Here is a 12,908-nt window from a genome sequence, read left to right on the forward strand (position 1 = left end):
ATGTCTTAATAGCAAGCCCAGTATGTCAAAATATAACGAGCTCACTATTCCAACATCCATGTAAACCTCATTCCATGAGGAATAAGGAACGTTTTGGAATAGTGGGTTATTTCAAAATTTGCTGCTGTGTGGACAGCGCCAAATTAGGAAATAAGCTATTTTGAAATTGACTCAAAATAAGCTGCACAATTTCCTTAGCTCAAATGCACCCTTTCAGGATAAAAAAAATTCAGAATCACAGCATTTCCCATGAAATGGAAATCTGGTTCCAGCATAGGTCAGATTCAAATACAAACACACAAACAAATTTAGGATTAAATACAATACTGGTAATATTTAATAAGAATGTGATAAGGCACCACCTGAAATGAATTATACAAATATATATATAATGTGTAGAAGAGATGTATCTAATCTATTTATTAGAGCTGATCAGGAATTTTTTCAGTAACATATTTTGATGGAAATATAGCTTCTGCACAATCAACATTTCTATATGGGAATTTTCTACATTTTTATTTTGACAGGAACTCCCTCAGTCGAACTACTGTGAGCCATCATGGGAGTCACATTATCACAATGCATCATGGGAGATGTTATGTGTCCAAAGAGTCTGGCCCATGGAATGCTGAGGCAAGAGGCATCCAAACTCCCATTACGCACTGCAGTAGCTCAGTGAGACAGAGTTTTATATCAAACTGAACCAAAACAAAACGTTTCGAGATTTCCAAATTGAAATTTTTCAGAAATTTTCCATTCTACTGAAAAATTCATTAATTTAATATTTTGTCCTGCTTTGCAATGAAAACAAATTTTGAAATATCATAATTTCCTACAGAATGGTAATTTCAATTTTAGATAAGCTCTAACACACACAGAGAGAGAGAGAGAATTGGGTTTAGTTTGGCTGAATAGGGAGCAGGCTCAGGTTCATTTCAACATGGGAATCTTCTCGATGATTTTGCAAGTACTATTCGGCTTTGTATTTTTGTTGCCCACACTGTGTACTCATGTCTATACGAAAGAAAGATTGTAGAGATCCATCTGCAAAACACAATAAGGAAAACTGAGATTAAAGCTGAAATTTCATTATTAAAATCTTGTGGTATCGTCATGTTGTAGCAAACACACTGGCTACGTCTACACTGGCATGATTTTCCGAAAATGCTTTTAACGGAAAAGTTTTCTGTTAAAAGCATTTTCGGAAAAGCATGTCTAGATTGGCAGGATGCTTTTCTGCAAAAGCACTTTTTGCGGAAAAGCGTCCGTGACCAATCTAGACGCGGTTTTCCACAAAAAAGCCCCGATCGCCATTTTTGCAATCAGGGCTTTTTTGCGGAAAACACTAGTGTGCTGTTTACACTGGCCCTTTTGCGCAAAAGTCTTTTGGAAAAAGACTTTTGCCCAAACGGGAGCAGCATAGTATTTCCGTAAAATCACTGACGATCTTACATGAGCTCGTCAGTGCTTTTCCGGAAATTCAAGCGGCCAGTGTAGACAGCTGGCAAGTTTTTCTGCAAAATCAGATGATTTTGCGGAAAAACTTGCCAGTCTAGACACAGCCACTATGGTTACAGAGAGCTCACAACATGCTATAACAGCATCTTACTTTAAATAAAGGATTTCTTTTTAAATAAAGCCTTTCAAAGAGAGATAGGAAAGATGCTGGGGCATACTCTGCAGTTAATCAAGGTGAATCTCTCTCTGCTGATTATCAAGCAAGGATAGATTTCCTGCTCTGCTCTCCATTCTTATACAAAAAAGAAAGATACTGGGGAGATAACATCGAAAACTATAATAAGTAAAAGAGATTATGTTAACTGTTGCTTCAGAAGTTTCTTTGTGCCACAGAAACAAACAAACTGAAGGCTTTAAAAATCAAAGGGCAATTTAATGTGGCAGTCCTATGCAAAAGACAAAAGAACTAATAAAGAGCTGCCTCCTCTTGTTGCAGGTTGATCACAGAACTCTCACTGTTTTCAGCATGTCGACAGTGACTCCCTAGTATAACTACCATATACCAGCTCTGGGAATACATGACACGACTGTCTGGCTTTATCTATGAAAGTGGATTAGAGACAGTTTGTGCCCGCTTTTGGATTGTACCTGAGAGGAGAACTATGCACAACTGTGCTCCTGGAAGAGATCCATTCAGCTTAGCTGGACACATGAACCTAATTTTTATACAAGATGAGACTCTGTCTGCCTGTACCCCCTTCTAAGGAGATGGGCCACAATTCCATTCCAAAGAGCAGTATATGATGCAAACATATTGCACTTTGCAGAAAATGTGTGGTAAACTCTTCAGAGTGGATGAGCCCAAACAGGGCCAAAGAACAGTAACATTCCCAACACTGTATCTGAGCTGGATCCCACTGAATCAGCTACCTTCAGGGACATCTGACTTGCTGTCTCTGAAGGGGTGTGTCTAGACTACATGCCTCCTTCGACGGAGGCATGTAGATTAGCCAGATCGGAAGAGGGAAATGAAGCCGCGATTAAAATAATCGCGGCTTCATTTAAATTTAAATGGCTGCCCCGATCTGCCGATCAGCTGTTTGTCGGCAGATTGGGGGAGTCTGGACGCGATGCCCCGACAAAGAAGCCTTTCTTCATCGACACAGGTAAACCTGGTTTCACGAGGCTTACCTGTGTCGATGAAGAAAGGCTTCTTTGTCGGGGCATCGTGTCCAGACTCCCCCGATCTGCCGACAAACAGCTGATCGGCAGATCGGGGCAGCCATTTAAATTTAAATGAAGCCGCGATTATTTTAATCGCGGCTTCATTTCCCTCTTCCGATCTGGCTAATCTACATGCCTCCGTCGAAGGAGGCATGTAGTCTAGACACACCCAAGGATCTTTCCTTTTCCCTGTTAGCTAGTGAAAGCCAGTGAAGAGCAAATAGGCCTGTTACAGACACAAAATAAATAGTGTCTTCTTCAGGGAAGGCAGCCTGGAGATAGTTATAGTATAACCAACATTGATAGTACAAACAACACCTGAGGCAGATTATCTCTGCAGCTAGTGCCTTGTGGTACCTCCCTGCCCAATCTTCTCAGCAATATCGAGAAGATAATGTCAGCCAATGAACAGCAGCTTCTGCTGTTATAACACCAAGGCTACAGACGTTTCCCAAAATAACTATTCTGCATCTTTTGAGCACACCTGTTATTTTGAGATATAACGGGCTCACTATTCTGATGTCCCTGTAAACTTCATTCCACAAGAAGTAAGGGACGTTTTGGAATAGCGATTTATTTTGAAATAAGTCCTGTGTAAACAGTGCCAAATTTTGAAATAAACTATTTTGAAATTGACTCAAAATACACTACACAATTTGTGTAGCTCAAATTGCGTAACTATGGATGAAGTGTAGATGCCCCCAACAGACCCCAGTCAACTGCAGGCAGAATCAAACATGGGACCTCTGAAGCTTAATTCATGAGCCTCTACCGCATAAGCTAAAAGCCAGCTGGCTATTACCTAAGGCTGTAGAGCAGACTCCTCACTGTATTTTAGTGAATATACCCTGCACTCGTATATACCCCACGGTTTTTGCTATTTGAGTAAAAAATCTCTGTATACCCCACGCACGAGTATAGCCCGAAGGAGAGACTCCATGGATAAAGGTAGTACAAAGCACCTGTAATCACCTGTTAATGAGCCGCAGCTGATGATGGTAATGCAGAGCACCTGTAATCACCTGTTAATGAGCCACAGCTGATGATGGTAATGCAGAGCACCTGTAATTAACTGTTTATGAGTGAGCTGCAGCTAATAATGTCGAGCAGTAAGGGGTATATAACCACTTTGAACAACACCGCTTTTCCATTCATTTGTTCCTTCATTGGTTTTAACTTGTATTTTAGACTTTTAAACTTTAAACCTTTACACTTTTTAAACTTTTCAAACTTTTTAAAGCTTTTAATGTATTTTAATGAATTTTAACATAATTGTCTCTATTATTAAATTAAAATATGCTGCTTTCCTAAAGGAAGAGTCAGTATTGTCTTCCTTTCAGAAAAAAAACCCTGTATACCCCACACGAGTATAGCCCACGGTGTGTGTGTGTGCGGGGTTTGTAAAAACGAATATAACCCATGGGTTATATTTGCTAAAATACGGTAATTGTCTCGGTGCCCCTAGCTAGGACAGTACACCACACCCAGAAGGTGTGCAGGTTACATTGGCATCTTGAGCCTTCACAATAGGGCTTTGGAACAAATTGCCAATGTAGACCTTTGGAATGATGGATATAAATCCAGCTTTGATGCTTATTCAATCCTTCATACCTCTCAATACATTCAGTTGTGAAGCACTACACACAGCGGCGGATACAGGGCAGGGCAAGCGGAGAGGCTGCCCTGGGCCCCATGCTTCAATAGGCCCAGCACACACGGGGCTGTTGGCTGTGGCCATGGCACATGCAGAAAATTGCGTGGTGCATGTGCGAAATTGTGCTGCCCTGGGCCCCGCAAAACTCTCTGCCCCTAACTACATAGCATCTAGAAGAAAACAGTGGTCTAATTCTGTATGGCAAACCCCATGTTCCTATGATGAAGAATGCACCACACCGAGGTATTTGCCATACATAATATGTCTGCTGGTGTGTCTCACTCTTAGCAAATGTGATAGATGCAGAGAAGACCAAAAGGCAAAGGAGGAAATGAAGAAAAGGGAATTGTGACATCTCTGTGCGTAACAATATCCCACAACACAACAGTGAGCCAAACTGTTCAGCAGATCTGATTAAATGAGTGGGGGATTTGTGCAAGGTTCAGAAAGAAAATAGAAAAGAAGACAGGCAAGAGATGGGCTAAATCTTCAGACAACCACTATAATTGTGCCCGTGAGTTTTATGTTTCACTTGTAGCTGCAGACCTGCATTTGTTTTTATATGTGCAAAATGACGATGACTTATTAGGCACTAGAGTGGATTCTAGCTATGCAAAATATAATTGCTAGTGAAATTTTAAGTAGCCAGGTTTGAATATTTAGCCCACAGAGACCTGATGAAAAAAATTTAAAAATAGCTCTTTACTAATTAAAGAGTGATGAAGCTTTCCGCCTATCTAGGTCAGGAAGCACAGAACACAAGGAAGCTGGTTAGAGGTAGTAATGAATGGTGTCACAAAAAAGATTTGCCACATCAGTCCTTCCAGCTGGTGCACATGCTGTTTCCACCATTTCTGCTGATAAAGGGGAAACAAACAGCTCTCCACTTCTGTAGTGAAGGCTGAAGCTAATGTTAAGCTGACAAATCAACTTTCAGAGTCCTGGGAGACTTGGCAAAGCTATCAAGAGGCACAAAGGCTACTAATGCTTATGTCATACTTCTCAACTCTCACACTTTACCCAGGAGACATTACAATTTTGGGCTTAAAAAATTCTCGGTTTTTGTATTCTCTTGGGCAAAATCAAAGCAGCCCCATTAATTCAATGAGCACACATATTTCTCTGCTTGATGTTTTTCTCCACAATCACTGTTCACTTTCTGAGGTAGGGAAGCATACTCCAATTCTATACTGATGGTCTGAAGGATCTGAGTGTTAAGAAACTGAAACAGGATCTCAGCCTCTATCATTCAGTGTGGCACAGGAATCAGAACATGTGGAAACTCATATGTAGGTAAAGAGACCATCCTATACCATAATGAAACATTTAAAAGAAGGCTGAAGAGTAAAGTTCAATTAAATGTTTCACTTGTATGTGTAAAATAGGCATGACAAGTAAAATGGTGATACAAGAACTTAGATACTATAGACTAAAGTACAGAGCAGTCTCACTCTTGGACACCAATTGGACACAAAATAATAGACAACTGGCAGTAACCTGCAAAACACTTGCACTTACCTAGCAAAAGTCAGGTTCATCCCCTCACAGATGTTGAGATAGACACATATACATTTGATCAATTCTGACATTCCACCTAGCAGAAGGAGATGGTTGGGAAGATCAACTGAAGGACAGACATGACTTAATGAAAAGACCATAGAATTATTATAAAACACTTTTCTCACAATTGGCCTAAATCTTTTCAGTCTCACAATCCTCACATAAAGGCAAGTTGCTCAAATCTCTTCAAAACTATTTTATTGTGATACTTAGAAACTTTAAAACAATTTAGTCAGAAAGGCCTCAGAAAGAGGAATTCAGAAATGAGGGTTGCAAAAACTTAAGTTTTAAAAAAAGGTAAGTATCAGTGAGCCCATCATCAGTATCTGGTAAGATATAAGAACAAATTGTTAAACAAACAACTTGTAAGAATAATAGGGTCATAAGGAAAAACCAGAATGGGTTTGTCAAGAAAAAAATCACGCCAAACCAACCTAATTTCTTTCTTTGACACTCTCCTGGTGTAGGGATAGGAAAGAAGCAGTAGATGTGATAGATATTGATTTTTGAAGCTGTTGACATTGTCCTATATTATATTCTCTAAAGCAAACTAGGGAAATGTGCCAAGATGAAATTATTTCAAAGTGGGCACATAACCACTTGAAAATGATACTCAAAAAGTAGTTATCAATCATTTGCCATCAAACTGGGAGGACAAATCTAGAGGGATCCCACAGAGGTTAGTCTTGGGTCCATCACTATTCTGTATTTTCATTGATGACTTGAATAATGGAGCACAGAATAGGCTTATAAAACTTGTGGTTGACATCTACCATTGAAAGGGGTTGCGAGCCCTTTGAAGGACAGGATTAGAATTAAAACCAACTTTGACAAATTGGAGAGTTGGTCAGAAATAAAAAAGATGAAATTTAACAAAGATACATGTAAAACACTTCACTTAGGAAAATAAAAATCAAATACACAATTACTAAATAGGGAATAACTAGGTAGACGGTAGTACTGCTGGAAAGGATCTGGAGGTTACAATGGTCAATTTGACCATTGCCAAAAAAGACTAGCATAGTTCTGGGGTGTATTAAGAGAAATCCCATACATAAGACACTCAATGCTGGCGAGGTTTCAGTTGCAGTGTACTGTGATTAGTTCTAGGAAACACGCTTTTGAAAAGATGTGGACAAACTAGAGAATCCAGAAAAGAGCAGCAACATGCTAAAAGATTTAGAAAACCTCAACTATGAGGAAAAGGGGAAAAAAAGCTGGATATGATTTGTCCTGAGAAAAGAAGATTGTGGAGGGACCTTATAACAGTCTTCAAGTAGGTCAAAGGCTGTTATAAAGAGGACAGTGATCAATTGTTCTCCATGTCCACTAAGGGTGGAAGAAGTAATGGGCTTAATCTGCAGCAAGGGAGGTGTAGATTAGATATCAGTAAAACCTTTCTAGCTGTATAGGTGGTGAAGCACTGTAATAGGCTTCCAAGGGAGGTTGTAGAAACCTCTTCTTTGGAAGTTTTTAAGATAAATGGACCGACACCTGTCACGGATGATCTATGGTGGTTGGTCCTGCCTCAGTGCAGGGGATGGACTTGACAAATTCCAGGTTTGTTTGCTTCTATGAATTTATGTCACACAAGACTGAGGACAATGATGATAAAAGCTCCTACATTAATTAGTTAACAGGGGGCAGAATAATGTCTCAAACAGCCCATGCTCAATTAAGATTCTGTTTGAAGACAGTAGTATGCACCTCTCTTTATGTGAAAAGGAGTTATGCTTGTGCATCTCAGGGCACAACCATCACGTCTTCTATGTATTGCACATTAATGAGCCAACCTGATACACCATGGTTATGTCTACACTACCAGTTTTTGCAGCAGAAAATACATTAATGAGGAACTCACGACATCATTAGCATATTTTCTGCCGATTCTTTTTCTTTTTCTGTTGAAAGAGCACAATAACAGTGTGGACATAAGTGTAGTTTTTCTGGAAAAATTACTATTTTTCCAGAAAAACTCTACAGTGTAGACATATTTATAAAGAAAGAAAGTATTCCTATCACAGTATCCTTTAGGAAATGCCTCAGCTGAAAATTCAGATCTAAGTTCAAAATTCACTGTTTTCATTCACCTTCAGATGGAGATACATCATGTCATGTTCAGATGTGGATCCAAGGACTTCCTAAGCCTGAGGCTGTTCAGTCCATAGTTTTAATTTTTAACTCTAATATTATTGAAATGCAGAAAGAAAGAGTAATAAGAATAAGCAAGCATGGGGAACTGGGATCAATTGTAAGAAGCAGCATAATTTCAAGGTTCTACCGAAAATTAGGCAGGATGATGAACATGAATGTCTAGTTATTTAAATATAGGAGGATGGAAATTAAAAAAGGAGTTAGGACATGCTATGGTGGAAAGCAATAACACACATATCATGCAGCACATGAGAGAAGTTTAAGAAGGAATAGAATCATTACATTGCCACCAGCAGGGTTGTTAGCCAACTGATTGACTTTAATCCTCTAAATAGACAACCAAGCATGGAAGATGTATAGAAATAGGCCTTCCTTAAGGAACTAGAAAGAGTGGCTGGTAGCTGAAATACCATATAATTACCGTGTGACTATTAAAAGAGAGTAGAACAAAGGCTGGGAGGGGATTCTTTCAAATACGGGTTAAGAACTATTTGCATCGAATAAAAGAGAACCAAGCAGAAAAGCCAACATTGGAGGAGTAGTCCTTATATTCTGGAAGAAATTATTTATGACATGGCCACGGATGGACTCTTAGGCTATGTCTACACTAAGGAGCTTTTTGGAAAAAGGTACACAAATTGCACTTCGCAATTTGTGTACCTTTTTCTGATAGTTTTTTCGGAAGAGGCTTTTCTGAAATTGGCCCGTCTACACTGGGGCAATTTCAGAAAAAATCCTCATGAGAGGAGGAAGACAGGGCTTAAAAAAGAGTGCGCCTGCTCTTCTGCAAAAAAAAAAAAAAAAAAGCGGAAGAGCAGACGCATTCCCTGGACATGGCCAAGTTTTTCCAGGATACCTCTGGTATTCCAGAAAAACACTGTAGTCTAGACATAGCTTTAGGAAACAACATAGAAAAATCAGTGATGTTCAGCGGATCATGAGAATGAAAATAGGAGAGAGAATAAACTTGATAAAGTCACCTTTGTCAGAGAAAGGGAAAAGAAAAATGTCATGGATTTGATTTTGATTTTCATATTGGAAGCTATACAGGAAGAGGAAGGATGTCAGGAGATAATTTGAAAAAGATATTCGTAAATGTTCAATAGAAACTAGTTTCTAATTTACTGTGGCCCTCTCAATCCAGATTGCCATTATCATGTTGGTACTTGAGTGTATTATTTTTGTCTAATGAAAAACATTTTCTAAAGCCATCAGGATCTTTTATTTCTTGGGAGTCAGCATTTTTTGTGGGTTTTGGAAGGACAATTCTGAAATAAATCTCTATCTGTGTATGCCTACTGCTTTAATGATCATATGCAATGGCCTGTCTGTCATGGGGGATTATTGGGATACTGCAGGCAGTGGGTTAGGGGTTGTACAAACTTCAAATTGCCCACTATATTCCTGACTGAAGTCTACATAAATTATGTCCACCACGTTCTCTTCATATGTTTCTTTTGCCATTCCTTCAAAGAACTTAGTGGTATTTTGTCTGACAGGATTTATTTTTGGTAAAAACATTGCTGATCTTTGCTTAATATCCCTTTTCTCCTACAAATACCCAGCCCTTTCATCCCTCGTGATTGATTCTCATATCTTAACTTTCAGCAATATATCTGAAGATAGCAACTGAAAAGCCATTTTCATCTGAATGAATTTAGGTGGTACTATGCTTACAATATCTATGTATCTGTTTATCATCTTCTAAGGTTCAAAAAACTTAGCATTACAATAGCTGCCGTTGAGAAGAAAAAGACAGACAATATGGAAAGACCAACCTGACTTTGTGGAATACAGCCTCTCTCTGAGTTACGGACTAAACACTTGGCCGTAACTCGATCTGTTTGTAACTCGGACCCCATTGAGTTACACGCGACCAAATTGTTCATAAGCGCGGGTCTCATTTGTAACCCAGGGACCGCCTTTACGACCACTCCATGGGAGCTTTGGTCGTAAGTGTGAACAGTTGTAACTCGACCATTCGCAACTCGGGGAGTGGCTGTAATAGTGAACATTTTTATTGTAGGTATTTTTCATTCAGAAATCCATTTCTCTCCTACTCTGTGCATATAGGTACTCCACCTAGCATTAGTAAATGAACAATTAGAGAACCATATATTAGTAGTTCTCAATATCAATGAAAATCTGCAAGATGTCCTGATTTACCTGAATCACAAGACTCTTATTATGACCTTGCATGTAATCACTGACTCTGACTTATTTTCTAGGCTACATCTACACTACAGCACTATTTCGGGATACCGGAGGTATCCTGAAATAGCTATTCCGCATCTTTTGAGTGTGCCCATTATTTCAAAATATAACGGGCTTGCTATTCTGATGTCCCTGTAAACCTCATTCCACAAGGAGTAAGGGACGTTTTGGAATAGTGATTTATTTCAAAATAAGTGCTGTGGAGACAGCGCCAAATTTTGAAATAAGCTATTTCGAAATTGACTCGAAATAAGCTATGTAATTCGCATAGCTCAAATTGTGTAGCATATTTTGAGCTATGGGTGCAGTGTAAATACAACCTTAGTTACTAAGTATTTTGTTTCCTTGCAGGCTAAAATATAGAGCAAAATCATGACTTGGGCCTTGCTGCTGCTAATATACATTTGTATGCTTGTGTCTTCTCTAGAGTTGGCTAATGCAGTTTCATATCAGCATTTCTTAGGTCTCCCTGATGCACTGATCAGGAAACTTCTGTTAGTCTGGAATTCAGTTGCTGAAATTTTGACTGACACCATGCATGAAAATCACATTACTCTGGTTGTAAAAAGCCTTCACTGGCTACCTGTAAAGTACAGGATTACGTGTAAAGTCCTAGTTATTAACTTACAAGTCCTTAAATTGACTTGGGTTTGAATACCTCAGAGAGATTCTGGAACCATACATTCTCAGTCGTTTTCTTTGGTCTCAGTCAATTGGATTAGTTCTTTTTGGCTGAAGACATTGAGCTACAGGGCATGTTTAGTGTTTGTTCCCTCCTTATGGAATTCATTAACCATGGAGGCCAGAATACCTGACTCTGTAACATGCTCTAAACTTCAGGGGACTTTTCCAGATTGCTTACTATCATGTGTCAGCTTTATATGATGTGCTGGTTTTTGATAGATTTCTGGATCAAGTATATGCATATACATGTAAATGTAGTCTCAAATGTTGGTTGTTATTTTTTTACATATTTCAGAATAATATTTAGTCAGATCTTATATTTTTATGCTTCTTTTCCTCAGACATTATACTGAAATTATGCTGAAAGTCAAAGTCACTTTATAATTTGCACATGTTATTTGGGCTTCCTTTACAAGTAATACAGCAAGAATCGACAGAGAAAAGAATTTGGAAGAAAAAACTTAATGCTTAAGCAAGACAACATAATTCTGGAGGCTGTTTTACAGTATGATCTGGAACAAAATTTCCAGGAATAAGAGCAGAGCATGTGAGAAGGAGAGAAACTCATTTTTAATCGTTCACTTCACCATTTTGCATACTCACTTTTTAAATATATAGAGCTAGGTTCTGCACTCAGAGGGATGTAAATTAGACATATTGAAAGTGCAAATGAAGCCAGGATTTAAATATCCTGTGCTTCATTTGTATAATGGCGGCCGCTGCTTTTTTTTCAAAATGGGGCTTTTTGAAAAAAAAAAAAAAGGCAGTTTAGATGGGGCATTTTTGACAGAAATGCCCCATTTCAAAAGATCTTGTATTTCTCAAAAAATGAGGAGTACACCCAAACTTGCTCCATTAACTTCAATGGATTTCTACCATAGTAAACAAGAGACAAATTTCATCCTTAGATCAAATTATGCTCTAATTTAAATAACTAATAAGACTTGATCAGACCATAATTATACTAGACATACCAATGAACTCCTGTGCAGTGTAGTCTATTTTTCAAATTCCACAGTAGTATTGAATGAGAACTTAGATTGTAAACGTAAGACTGACTGATGAAATGTACAAATCCAAAGCAATGTTGATTTGCTCCTCAGGCCTGTGGCAAAAGTATAACACAATTGTGGTGGGAATGATGCAATCCAGAGAAAGCGGGGAGTGCAGGTAATCCAGTCTATAGATATGTACCACCTACTGGTGTGTCACATAGGGAAAAATTTCATACCCTGAGCTTGCATGCCAACAGTTATGGGTTTATGTCATCACTTAAAAAAAAAAAAAGCTGTTTCTATAGACTTGTAAGACATACTGGTTTGTTTGCCTGGATTGAATTAAGTTGAGTAGTTCATGATGGCGTAGGGAGGGGAAAGACATTTTAATAAAACCAGCCAAATCAAACCTTCTCTGTCCAATCGACTTTTTCACAGAACAGGTTGACAGATATTAAAGGCTGTACCATTGCTTTCTACATGTGAAAAGGGTTCCTAGTATCTATATTTAATGGCCTCCTAAATAGCTATAGATAATTTATTCTAGTTATAGCTTTAAGATCTGTTTTTCAGAGAATATAACTCTTAGGAAAAAAAGTGGTTTCCATGCAAATCAAAACCAGCTGAAAGCTCGCCAAAGCCAAGATGTAATATAAGATGGCATTTAAGCCTCTCTCCGTCTTTTCTGTCTCTGGAGATATCACCATAAAATAAAAGAATTCATCAGGTAATGTTTTCTTCATTATTCCACGGCACAATTCTGAAATGAAAAAGATAATTAGACATACAGTGTTGTCAACACATAGTTTATGAGGAGATTTTGATTAATTAGCTATGGTAAAAGGTTTTTATGTAGTCATAATTAATTTATATTTCTGGAAAAAAGACAAACAGCCAGTATTCATATTTTCATATTTTTCCTGGTGATAGGTTTATCAAAATGGTTCTGGTGTACTGATGATCCT

At 38.4% G+C, this 12,908-nt stretch overlaps 1 long non-coding RNA gene across 1 annotated transcript; it reads right to left on the reverse strand.

Moving 5' to 3' along the window:
* Window positions 1–340: 340 nt before the first annotated feature.
* On the reverse strand, window positions 341–12,696 carry LOC142830513 (uncharacterized). The gene is made up of 3 exons (XR_012905813.2): window positions 11,923–12,696; window positions 5,855–5,930; window positions 341–1,044 (listed from the first exon to the last, which is right to left on the reverse strand). It is a non-coding gene; the product is annotated as an uncharacterized LOC142830513 (long non-coding RNA).
* Window positions 12,697–12,908: the final 212 nt, after the last annotated feature.

The sequence above is a fragment of the Pelodiscus sinensis genome, chromosome 8 (assembly GCF_052426305.1).
Source record: "Pelodiscus sinensis isolate ZL-2025 chromosome 8, ASM5242630v1, whole genome shotgun sequence".
NCBI lineage: Eukaryota > Metazoa > Chordata > Testudines > Trionychidae > Pelodiscus > Pelodiscus sinensis.